Source organism: Cryptotermes secundus, unplaced genomic scaffold (genome assembly GCF_002891405.2).
Source record: "Cryptotermes secundus unplaced genomic scaffold, Csec_1.0 scaffold1183, whole genome shotgun sequence".
Taxonomy (NCBI): domain Eukaryota; kingdom Metazoa; phylum Arthropoda; class Insecta; order Blattodea; family Kalotermitidae; genus Cryptotermes; species Cryptotermes secundus.
In genome coordinates this window covers 161,876-173,487 of record NW_019719381.1, presented here as the reverse complement: position 1 = coordinate 173,487, position 11,612 = coordinate 161,876, and the positions used below count along the sequence as shown (strand labels likewise).

The window sequence follows — 11,612 nt, the reverse complement described above, 5'->3', positions numbered from 1 at the left end:
TGGGTCGTACTGTCCGATCGAGGCTAAGTTTTGGATTTAGCTCATAATACCAACAAAGCAGTTCGCTGATACTTAATACAGAGAGGCATATCTATCGCTAAGGTATGCCTCCTCCCCCGACGGGGCCAATGGTGTACCCGTCACGGACACATGTTGCCAATGCATTGCTCGGAACAAATTTTGAGTAACACTTCCCAGAAGACCAATGTTTTGTCTCTCCCCGCTGTATTGCCATCTAGGGATTGTTTTTGTCCTGCCACAATTAGCCATGACATGATCCTCAGTAAGACGAACAAGGGGGGGGGGTCATACGAACAGCTTTCTAGAAATTAATTGCCCCTTTTACTGTATCTGTAGCAAAGTATCACACCCATACAAAACTATAGACAAAATTATGGTTCCGTATATTTAAATATCGCAGTGGGTAACAAACGATTCTGAACAAAATGACAGCGGGCACTCCTCGAAATTAATTTTCTCTTAATTCTCCCGTGCGAGTCCAGATAACTCAGCCGGTATAACGTCTGACTGAAAGGCCGGGTTTTGGCTCCCGGCTAGGGAAACTGTACGCAAAACGTTCGGGGCGTGAAACGAATCACTTTTCTCCATCTAGTGCCGAGGTCAAGAATGGTGGAGCTATACCTCCACTCCTCCATAAGTCTTTATAGCGTGATGCTTAATTAAGCACAACAGTAGATCAGAAACACCTGGAAAGCTTCGAAATGTGGTGTTGGAGAAGGATGGAGAAGATCAGTTGGACCGATTATGTGAGAAATGAAGAAGTGTTAATTAGAGTCAGTGAGCACGAAATAAGAAAACGGAAGGCTAATTGGATTGGTCATATCTTACGCGGTAACTGCCTTCTAAAAGAAGTTATTGAAGGAAAGATAGAGGGGCGGATAGAAGTGACCAGAAGACGAGGAAGAAGACGTAAGAAGATGCTGGATGACCTTGGGGACAGAAGATGATATTTTCATTTGAAGGAGAAAGCTCTAGATCGCATCAAGTGGAGGAACTGTTTTGGAAGAGACTGTGGACCTGTCGTCTTGACAGATTACTGATGATTGATGACAGACAACTTCGCCTTTTTACCTTTACCTTTACACATTTCCATTAGAAAATCTATAGATAGGGAATAAAAAATAAAAATGAGCAGAAATAATAATATTCACTATAAAATTTGGACTGCTCGAATGCAGGTGGCTCGTGTAACCAAGCTTCCGGCATATCGACGGATGACAGGTAGAAGGCAAAGTTGCCCTGTGCGTATAAGCACTACGCTAGGAAGATGTATGGGGGAGTGGATGTAGGGATCCCGTTTTTCTTTCTCTCGGCACTAGTTGGAGTGAGTGGTCAGCTTCATGCTTTACCCCCGGGGAAAATAGGAGGCTGGGTGGACGATGAGACAAAGTCAGCAAACAGTTTGGATCTGTTCTTGGATTCATTGCGTCTTGTGGATGTGGGCAGTGCTGCTGACGTTTCAGAGTTACATGCTGCCCTGTCTTCAGGGTCGTGAGTGAATGCCCCCACCCATACGGGGAATCAAAATTGGATGTCATTTAGGTGCACGGCATGTATCGATCCAATGGGACGGGGTCAGGTCTGGGCCGCAGACAGCGATCGTAAACGTTTCGTTGTTTTGAGAAGATCCTCAAATGACGGAATATTACGGTTGAATTCAACTGAGAAGCATACAGTGACGAGTCGAGTTTCGAGATGCCAGCCTGCCGGGATAGGAGTTTGGAAATTGAATGGAGTCGAGTCTTAGGAATAGGCAGGTGCAGAATAATGGCAAGAAAGGAATTAGGCTGCGAAAAGAAGACTTCATGTGTGATTTGAAGTGATAGTGAGACTTATAATTCCGTTGCCTGGATATGACTAGTGAAGACTGAGGAACCTATTGCATGCATAACGGTGAACTGTGAAGTGTGTAGATCAGAGACAGCGCTGTCTTGCTATTAGTTCCGCGTTGTGTAAATGTATAAGGTGCAATAAAGCCAATCATCCGATTGAGAACCCGTCTATTAGTCACGCGTAAAACCTCTACATGTGACAATTATATCAAATACATAATTTTACCTTTATAAAGTATATAATGGCCGGTCACGGTAGCCGACCGGTCTAAGGCGTGCACTGTCTTCGCTCGCTCGGAAGCCTGGATCGTGGGTTCGAATCCCACTCAGGGCATGGATGTTTGTGTACGTTTTTCTGTGTTTGTGTACAGGTAGAGGCCTTGCGACGAGCTGATCACGCGCCCAAGGAGTCCTACTCAATGTCTAAGATCTAGAAAAAACCGAAGTGAACGGAGAAGTTCATGGAGGTAGGCGTAGGCCCACTGGGGCTGTAGTGCCAAGGAAAAAAAAAAGTATATAATGAAGCCACATAGTTTGACCTAACAACAACTGGACTTATTATAAAGCTAAAATCAATGGAGATGAAACATCTCCTTTTTCAGAAGATTCTGAATACAAAACATATGAGAAAAATCTATACATACAGCAGACTTGCTATATAGGTTTCATTTAAACACGTTTAGATTAGCTTAACTTGTTTCTGGACATACTAAATCAATGGGAAAGCTATAAATTACTTCCCTCGTAACTGAATCACAGTCCTTCCTCTTGTCTACAAATGGCTGACGCACCGTCCAGCCCCATTACAATTCTATTATATCCAGTGTGATATGAACGCAAAATATTTGATCCGTAGTTGATCTGTTACATAAATAAAACAGTAACGCTCTATACTCACTGAGTCAACTCCTGGCCGGCCATTCACTTGTCACGTTATGCTCACCCCAAGAGGGTACAGTAGCACGACGGTAGATGGCAGGGCGAGGAGGCGGGGCCTACTATTTTGACTTTTACGTGGAGATTCAGGAATTAAAGAGACTGGAACTCGCAACTGAAGGGTATCTGACGAATACGCTACTTCTGTACCGACAAATGCATTGACGGTTGCTAGCAATCTCTTCGATGTCATTGATTTCTTAAATTCCAACCGAATAGCACATTCCCCTTGCAGCTATACTGGTTGAAACATGACGATGTAGGTAGAATATCCCTCCGAAATATTTATATCCATCTCCCAGCTGAAATATTAACCTTTGTAGCCGTTACAACCCGGGATTTTAGAATTAGGAATTCTTCTAGAAACTGGGTATGAAGGGCGTACCATATCTCCGAAAATTCTAATTTCGCGCCATTAATTATAGGGCGTGACTGATGAGCGATTTTGTGGTATGGGAGCGACACTAGCGCCAGTAACTGACCTGGCGTGGTTAGGGCCTTCAAATGGATGCAGCTTTAGTAGACGTTTTCTTTGGTGTAGAATATGAAACAATAACATGGCAACCGCGCGACATATCTGCTAAACATCTCGAGCACAAGCACAACAATGACTTCCGTATAAAATATATTTCTTAATTATAAACATCGCCGTGGTGCGAAGCTTGAAGTTTCTTTTATTCATAAGTTTTGAACAACTTTTCATTGTTTCTACGAACAAATCTCGTAATTTAAAAAAATTAACATCATAAATTAGCATCGAGCATAGATAGACGTGTGACAGAATGAATCAAATCTAGCATTGCTCACACATACATACACGGCCCAAATGCTATGCCGCAGTTAGATACTATGTATTATATAAGACAGAAAATAAACGTTGCATTTAAGATGGTAATATTTATTGCAACACATATGTCCATTGTTAGGCAACGGCTCGGTAAACACATTCCCAAAATTACGTTCTCAACAATAGGCCATCTATTGCTAGGTGACGAACCAATCAACATGCATTGACAACAGAAGACGGTGTTTTCCGTGGGGTCCGTGCTGATGAATTATAAGAGGGCACAGTCAGGAGAATTGAAGGAGAAACGAAAAGGGAAGTCTCAAATTGACACAGTAATATATGGTCTCGAGTACCAAGGGACTCGGACCTGAGAAAGACTGCGCTGGCAAGGACCAGCAGCATATACAAAAGACAGACCTGTCCCCTCGTCAGAGATGGCGCCCCACAAAAAAACGAGACCGTAACTGTCAAACAGTAATAAATATCTGGTCATGAGCCCCAGGAGGGTGCTAGACACCAAGACTTACTGACTAACTGGCCGTCAGTCGCAATGTGACGTTGACTTTGACTTGAGAATTGAAGGAGTACGAGGGAGTACAACGGAACAGTGGAGTTCAGTTCAGTTGGAAGTCAGAACAGTTCCAGTGGAGTGTCCAGTCGGAAGAACATGACAATGATCTGTGAACTGTTGTAACTAGTTGTATAAAAGTCCAACAAATTCGATAATCAAATCCAAAGGTCAGGCTTCTCTTCCACCCCACCCCCCCCTTATTCTAGAGTTTTCTTGGGATTAGGGAAAATCATGAAGCGGATGGAATTACAACTGTCACTTTACTACTGTTTTATTTCCTTATTAGTATTGTGCATCACTTTTACATTTACATATTAAATCAAATGCACTAGTCAGCACTTATATTAGTTATGTTCCTTATGTACAAATCACATCAGAAATCACAAGGTACAGTTATACAATAATTACATATTCCTTCGACAATTTCAGTCGCTTGTTTTGGATACTTCGATGGCTAATTCAGATAATACAAGGATCCAATATGCGGAGCAGTTATGCCTGTGCCCTGGATGTTTAATAAAAAAACAACACAATTTTGAAGGAATTAAATATAGTAAATATTAATAGGAAAAATTATGGTTTCCTATCTAGAAGACTCTACAGTCAACAGTAAAAATATTACTGAACAGCTCACAGACCCTTCCTCCTTATGTCCTGTCCTCGCAATGTCAACTTCATCCAATTTCGATGTATTCTCTAAAAGATCCGACGTTTTGCAGTTATCAGGGTTCTCTACTGACTTTTATAGTCTGCCACATGCTTCTTGTTTGCCTGATTTACTTTTTCACCCTGATGACTGTCGCAGTACATTCCTCCGCAAACGTTGGTGAACTTCTACACGATTAAATGTCGTTATAGCTCAGACAGTGTTGGTCATTATATTTCACCGAACGATCTTGTTTTTTTTTTCCTTTAATTTGAACCTCCCCCTGAGAAACAGAAACTTAGAGCCACTCTAAATGTTGTCACAGCCAAACTGAATGCATCCACAGTGAAACGAGACGGTCTCACAGTGTAGAATTTCCTAGCGTTGCGTTCCATGTCAACAATTATAATTAGACAGTCCAATGCAACATATACTAAGTAATTTAGTCTGACACGGCCATTTTATTAATTTTGTTACCCAACATGCTTCGATTTCACTAAGCCATCCTCAGGGATGTCGTATGGTCCTTACCTTAAATAAATTACAGAATTACAGGGGGCAAGGAGGTATCGCAGTCGGAAGGTCGCGGGTTCGATTCCCGATGAGGTCATTGGATTTTTTCCAAATTGACCTAATACTTCCAGCTGCACTATGGCCTTGGGGTCGACTAAACCTCTACTTACTTACTTACTCATGGAGCTGAGCCCTTCTAGAGGAGCCACCAATTCTGCAGCTACTCAAGAATTTCCCGGCATTTTATGGAACCGGAAAGTTCATTACAGTGTTCACAAGAGCACGCCACTGGTCCCTATCCTGAGCCAGATCTATCCAATCCACACCATCCCATCCTATCTCTCCAAGATCCATTCTAATATTGTCGACCAACCTACGCCTTGGTCTTCCCTGTGGTCTCTTTCCTTCTGGTTTTCCCACCAATATCCTTGACGCATTCGTCTCCCCCATTCGTGCTACATGACCTGCCCACCTCATCCTCCTTGACTTGATCATTCTAATTAGACTTGGAGAAGAGTACAGGTTATGAAGTTCCTCATTATGCAGTTTTCTCCAACCTCCTGTCACTTCATCTCTCTTTGGTCCAAATATTCTCCTCAGCACCCTGTTCTCAAACACCCTCAGTCTGTTCCTCCCTTAATCGACTCAACCTCTAATAGAAATAAATACCAGGTATCTTCCTGGGGGTAAAGGGCGACCGGCGCGTAGGTCTGACAGCCTCACCACCATCTGTGAGCCGACAGTCTAGAAAATGCGGGGGGCCTCGACGTCTCACAACCCTATAGGCACTACAAGGGTTCCATTCGAAATGGGGAGACAGTTTTTCAAGGTAGGTAAGCCACAATATTTGCTTACAAACTCATGTTTAAACTACTTACGACTATTTTTACTGACCGCCCTAGAGTACTGACAGCAGAACAACTAAGTGGATGGAGTTCAGTCCTCCTACTTGAGGAACTATTAGTTGCTCACGCACTCAAGAATTTACAGCATATTTATGGAATCCGAAGGTTCATTACCGTATTCACAAGAGCCCTAAACTAGATTAATCCAGCCGACACCCTTCCATCCTATTTCTCTAACACCCATTTTAATATTATCGTCCCATCTACGACTGAACTTTGTACTGGTCTCTTTCCTTCAGGTTCTCCTACCAAAACAATGTACGCACTCTTCTTATTTACCATGCGTGCTACATGCCCTCTCCATCTTATCCTGACAGTATCTGGTGAGGAGTACAAATTATGAAGCCCCTCACCATGCAATTTCTTGCAGCCCAGGATGTCAGTCAGCCTGCCTTCTTCAGTTTGAACTCCAGAGCTTCATTCAGTCGGTTCTCCATGTCTTCCAGATCCCTGACGTCATCGAGCCACGTCACTGCAGTGACGTTGCTTTTGCAGTCCTCCGTACATGACGTCGCAGCACTGAGGTTCTCTGTCGCTGCAGACAGCTGGTCGGGGAGATCTCTCGGTGGAATGTTCTGGTCCGAAGATCGTGTCCCTGTCCGTCTCCTTGGATTAACAAGTTTCTTGATCGCCTGCAACACAGTAAGTAGGAACGCAGTCAGAAGGACCACTCAGTGACCTTCTACCAGAATATACGGTGTCGAAACCCAGAAGATCATAAGGTAAACCTTCAACGGCACGAAGACATGGAAACTGAATTTCATCTAAAGTTTTCTGCCTAACTGACCAATCAATAAATTCCACAGAGACGAGACCCTCTTTAGAAACCGAAAGTAGCTCAGCTGGGCAATAAATTCCCCATGTTAATGGAACCCCAGCGCTCGTGTCTGTATTGACAAAATTCTGATATCGTCTGCTATAGCGAAGCCAGTTCAGTCTATTCGCACTTTCAGATTCAATGTCTTTAAAAAAAATACATTTTACTGTCATCCTAAAAGATTACAAAGTGCTCTCTTGCCTTAAAGTCTGCAGATTAAAATTATCTAGTCAACAGAAGCGACATAAGGAGACGGGATAGCTCAGTCGGTATAGCGACTGGCTACGGGCTGGACGGCCGAGGGGTCGAAGTTCGAGTCCCGGTAAATATTTTTATTTTCCCTGCGTCGTCGAGACCGGTTCTGGGGCCAGCGTCGTGTACCCTCTCCCCCCCACCCAAGCACATACATACATGCATAAGTACAGATCGCGACTGTCTTCACATAATCCTACACAAACACGGAAATATTACGTAATTATGTGACTGCATGAACGCATAAGGAACAATTGCTTCAATGTGCCTTTACATATGTGAAAAATAAAAGATTACGTAATTGTACATTTACTTAAACACCTAAGGGAAACTATGCAATTAACGCCTTTACGTTCCTACGTATTGAAAAACTGCGTTACTATGTCTTACCTTCACGATACATAATGATGTTTTCACGAAAAATCATGAGGAAAGATTATACGTAATGATGCGTTTACATACGTGTGTAAGTTTATATATTTTATGTACATGCATTTAGTACGGGACTATTATTACTATCCAACAGATGAACACATCCCTACCTTCAGACAGCTCTTCCCAGTGCTGCAGACTAATTTCCTAATCGGAAATGGCGCCATTTTCGTCTGTCAACTGTTCCGGTGCACCCAGATTGACAACAGGCTCCTCTTATACGACAGAGCAAGAAATTATCGAAACTTGTCAACTTTCGATAGTATCGAATTGTTTGTTGATCAAACCACGAATGCGAGCCGATGTCCACATCCCATGTGGATATATACCCTCTGTAACAATCCCAGATGTATTGGGGTTGGAGGCGTGGCTTGTTGCGCGGGTGGCCGACAGCTGTGGCGCGTGGCGGGGGGAGGGTACATTCGTGGGAACCGCATTGAGGCACGCGTTCTCACACGTTCTACGCATGCGTGATTCGGATGGGGGCGTAATTTACAATTCAGCAGTTGTTCCCTCTCAATTTGTGGCCTCATATTTGCATTTATTGTTAGGAGGTTATTCTTGGGTATCCTGAATTTTATTTTCTCACGATGTTGAGTGAGAACACGCGAAGCCGCCCTCAATCCATAGACGGCGCGGGTGTCCAGAGCTCCGAGTTTGTTACCCCGTGTCAATGGAGGTAAAGCTCTAAGTATTCATATCTTCGGCTCCACAGCGCCAAAAGGGGCTAATATAGAGGTCAAGAAAACGTGGGTCTATACATCAACTCCTCCATACGCCTTCATGCCGTAGTGCTTAATTAGTTAAGCACAGGCACAACTTTACGTATTACCACTAGTTGAGTGGGTTATTTAATGACGCCTCCAATATCAAGAATATAGGGATACAGTCGGATGGTAGGGTGACTGATGAATTGGAAAGGATTTGGATGGAAGAGGTCTTGGAATAATCGAGGTACTATCCCAGCAGTTCATGGTACAATGAATTGACAATAAAAATAAAACAGAGTAGTGTTAGGCTTAATTTATTGTATTTATATTTTATACCGCTATGTTTTCATCTTAATAAATCATCATCAGTTGGTTCGAAATAAATAAATAATTACAGAGTCATTGAATTTCGGGTCAATATTAAAATTAATTTGAATAAAATTTAGCCCATCATTCACCTCGAAAGACAGAAAAATCCCGAATACCCTCTGTCATCATAGCTGATAGCCTGACCGGGAATTGAATAGAGCATCTACTGGCTATAACTCCAGAGCTTTACTCTTAGACCAACTTTTTCGGTCCACTGAGAATTCAACGGCAAATCTTTCATTTGTTACAGAAGCTTTCGTAGTATTAGCTTCCCGCTTTCTCCCGTATTCTTGTCCAATCCCACATGTTATCAAATGATATTTTGAGGCCAGCGTTTAAGGTCATCTCCCATGAATAGCACGCACAAATAGTCACGCGTAAACCATCTTCATTATAGAACACACTACACTTCATATATCCACATCATAAAGATTATCAATATTCGCACTGACTACACACGATAGAGTGAAAACAAAAGACTGCTAGCTCGTTAGTGAACAACTATATAAGTTACGTTCATGTAACGCTTTAAAGTTTGCTGCGGTAACCTGAAATTTGAGAGCTTATACGTCACGGTTGCATTAACTTTGTGTATATCTATACAGCTATACAGGTATAATAATATCTGGTATTTATATTGTAATATTAAACATACATGAAGCTATAATATATGCTATCATCATCATCATCATCATCATCGAGTTTTTCGTTATTTGCTTGCTGGACTTACAAGCGGCAGTACTTGCAAATGTGTTCATACAGACTTCCCTCTGTAGTTCTGTTATGAGAAACGTCTGTATTGAGTCTATCAATTCCATTGAGATTAAGGTCATTCAATTGTCAAAATGTCGCTGCAGCATTAAACACCCTAACCCCCACCCCATTTACGAATCAAATAGGGTCGCCGACAAATGGCAGTGCACTCAGATCACAATAACGGGGACACACACAGAAGCATATGGACCGCGATCTGCAGAGTGGGACCTCGCTGCTGCTAACTTTTTCTCAGGCACAGAACTGCACCCAGTGCGACTGACAACCTGCAGGCTCAGGTTCAGCAACGCTAATACTATAATCAACCACTGAACATTACTCTGGGCCAGACATAACCGCGTCCTGCCGTCACTACATGTTTCCCTGCGACACTGGAACTTCTTAACGTTACAGGTTGTACCACTGTGCACTTCGAAGAGAGCCAGACGTTTCGGAGGAATATATCGTCTGACTCTCCAGGGTCGAGTTGTTAAGTCAGGCAGGCGGCAAGCTGAGCCTCCGAAAAGTCGGGCAATCTCCAAACTACACCGCATTACAAGTGGAGACAGGAAGCCATATAGAACAAATTACGGTGTATGAATAGATCCATGTATTCGTACAGCCGTTTTACTATCAAGGAAAGAACCCCCGCTACCTACTGGGTGTGCCCAAGAGCCGATCTGGAAGCTGTGAATAAGAATAAAATTTCTCACCTGACGGGAACCGCATAACAACATTTATCGGCCGTTCATGCCGTAGCTGTCCCTATATGGTACAAGAACATGATAAACTGTACAAATGTAATATTGTATTTCAGCATCCTGTTGCATTACTATAACTTCTACACATAATAATACAGTTCCCTTTTTACATACTGCAGACGTAACCACAACAACAGGCCGCTACAATATAAACATCCAAGGAAATAGATCGAAATATAATGCCTGGTCAAGTGGACGACGTCCTAGTGATGTGTAGAAAAGAATTTTACAAAAAAAATCTGGGCTCTGGAGGGGGGTTATCTTAATTGATGATTTCGTGGTTTTCTCAGGGCCCTTACGCAGATTCCGGGATAATATCTTAACAAGGCCATGACCGCTTCCTTCCATATCCTTTCCCATTCATTATTAACTGATCAACCTACCATTCGATGCTATATTTTATGTGCTACTTACGCTACTGTTAAACTAAGTACAAAGGTAAAGGTAATGCCACGCTCATGAAGGCGTATGGGGGAATGGAGTGGTATAACTCCACGATCCTTAACCTCGGCACTAGATGGAGGTGAGTGGTGAGCTTCACCACCCGGCCACTTTACCCCCAGGGGAGAGACCACGGTCCCCATTGGATAGGAGGCTGGGTAGGGCCCAAAGCCGGTCTGGACGCTATGGGAAGGAGAAGAATCTCTTGCCGCGGCCGGGAATCGAACTCCGGTTCCTTGGCCGCCAAGCTTGTAGCCCGTCGCTATACCGACTGAGCCATCTAGCCTGCAATTCAATCATATACAGTATAGGCCTAAACAGATCCAAGTTAGTACAGTAAACCCTCGCTAAGCCGTAGTACGTAATTATGGGTGGAAGCGGTCATCCGGATTAGTGAAGCGAAAGGTAGTCCTAAGCGATAAAAAAATTTAGAACACAAATAAACGAAAAAATTAATGATATAAGCAGTGCTGATGGAAATAAACAACAAAACATCATTGCAGAGCCTTTATTTAAAATCTATAAAAAGACGATACATTTATTGATAGAAGACTCAGAAGCTGTACCTGGTTTCTGAACGTAATAAAGCAAGATTGAAGAAACTGTCGAGTTTAGATTAGAAATATAATTTATTTTCAGTTAGTCAGTTAGTTAGTTATTGGAGAGGGTGGGTTTCCCCATGCACTTAGACCTGTATTGGTCCATTGTGCTTCCCTCTATGATTTCTACCAGTCTCTATATCCTACCGGTATTGGTGCTTACCATCAGTCCCGCCCAGCCAGCGAGACCGGCTCTACTAGCTGAGAGGTATCTATAATGCTTCCCCCATCTACCAGAGGTATTAGAGACTGCTGTTGGGCGGGAAA

General features: G+C 42.9%; 1 protein-coding gene across 1 annotated transcript in view; it reads right to left on the bottom strand.

Annotated features, from left to right (window-relative positions):
- Positions 1–6,028: 6,028 nt before the first annotated feature.
- Positions 6,029–11,612, bottom strand: part of LOC111866272 (HD domain-containing protein 2) — a 60,574-nt gene continuing 54,990 nt past the window's right edge. The window contains exon 6 of the transcript XR_002843115.2: positions 6,029–6,843. The gene's annotated coding sequence lies outside the window, so the exon portion shown is untranslated. The remainder of the gene's footprint in view (positions 6,844–11,612) is intronic.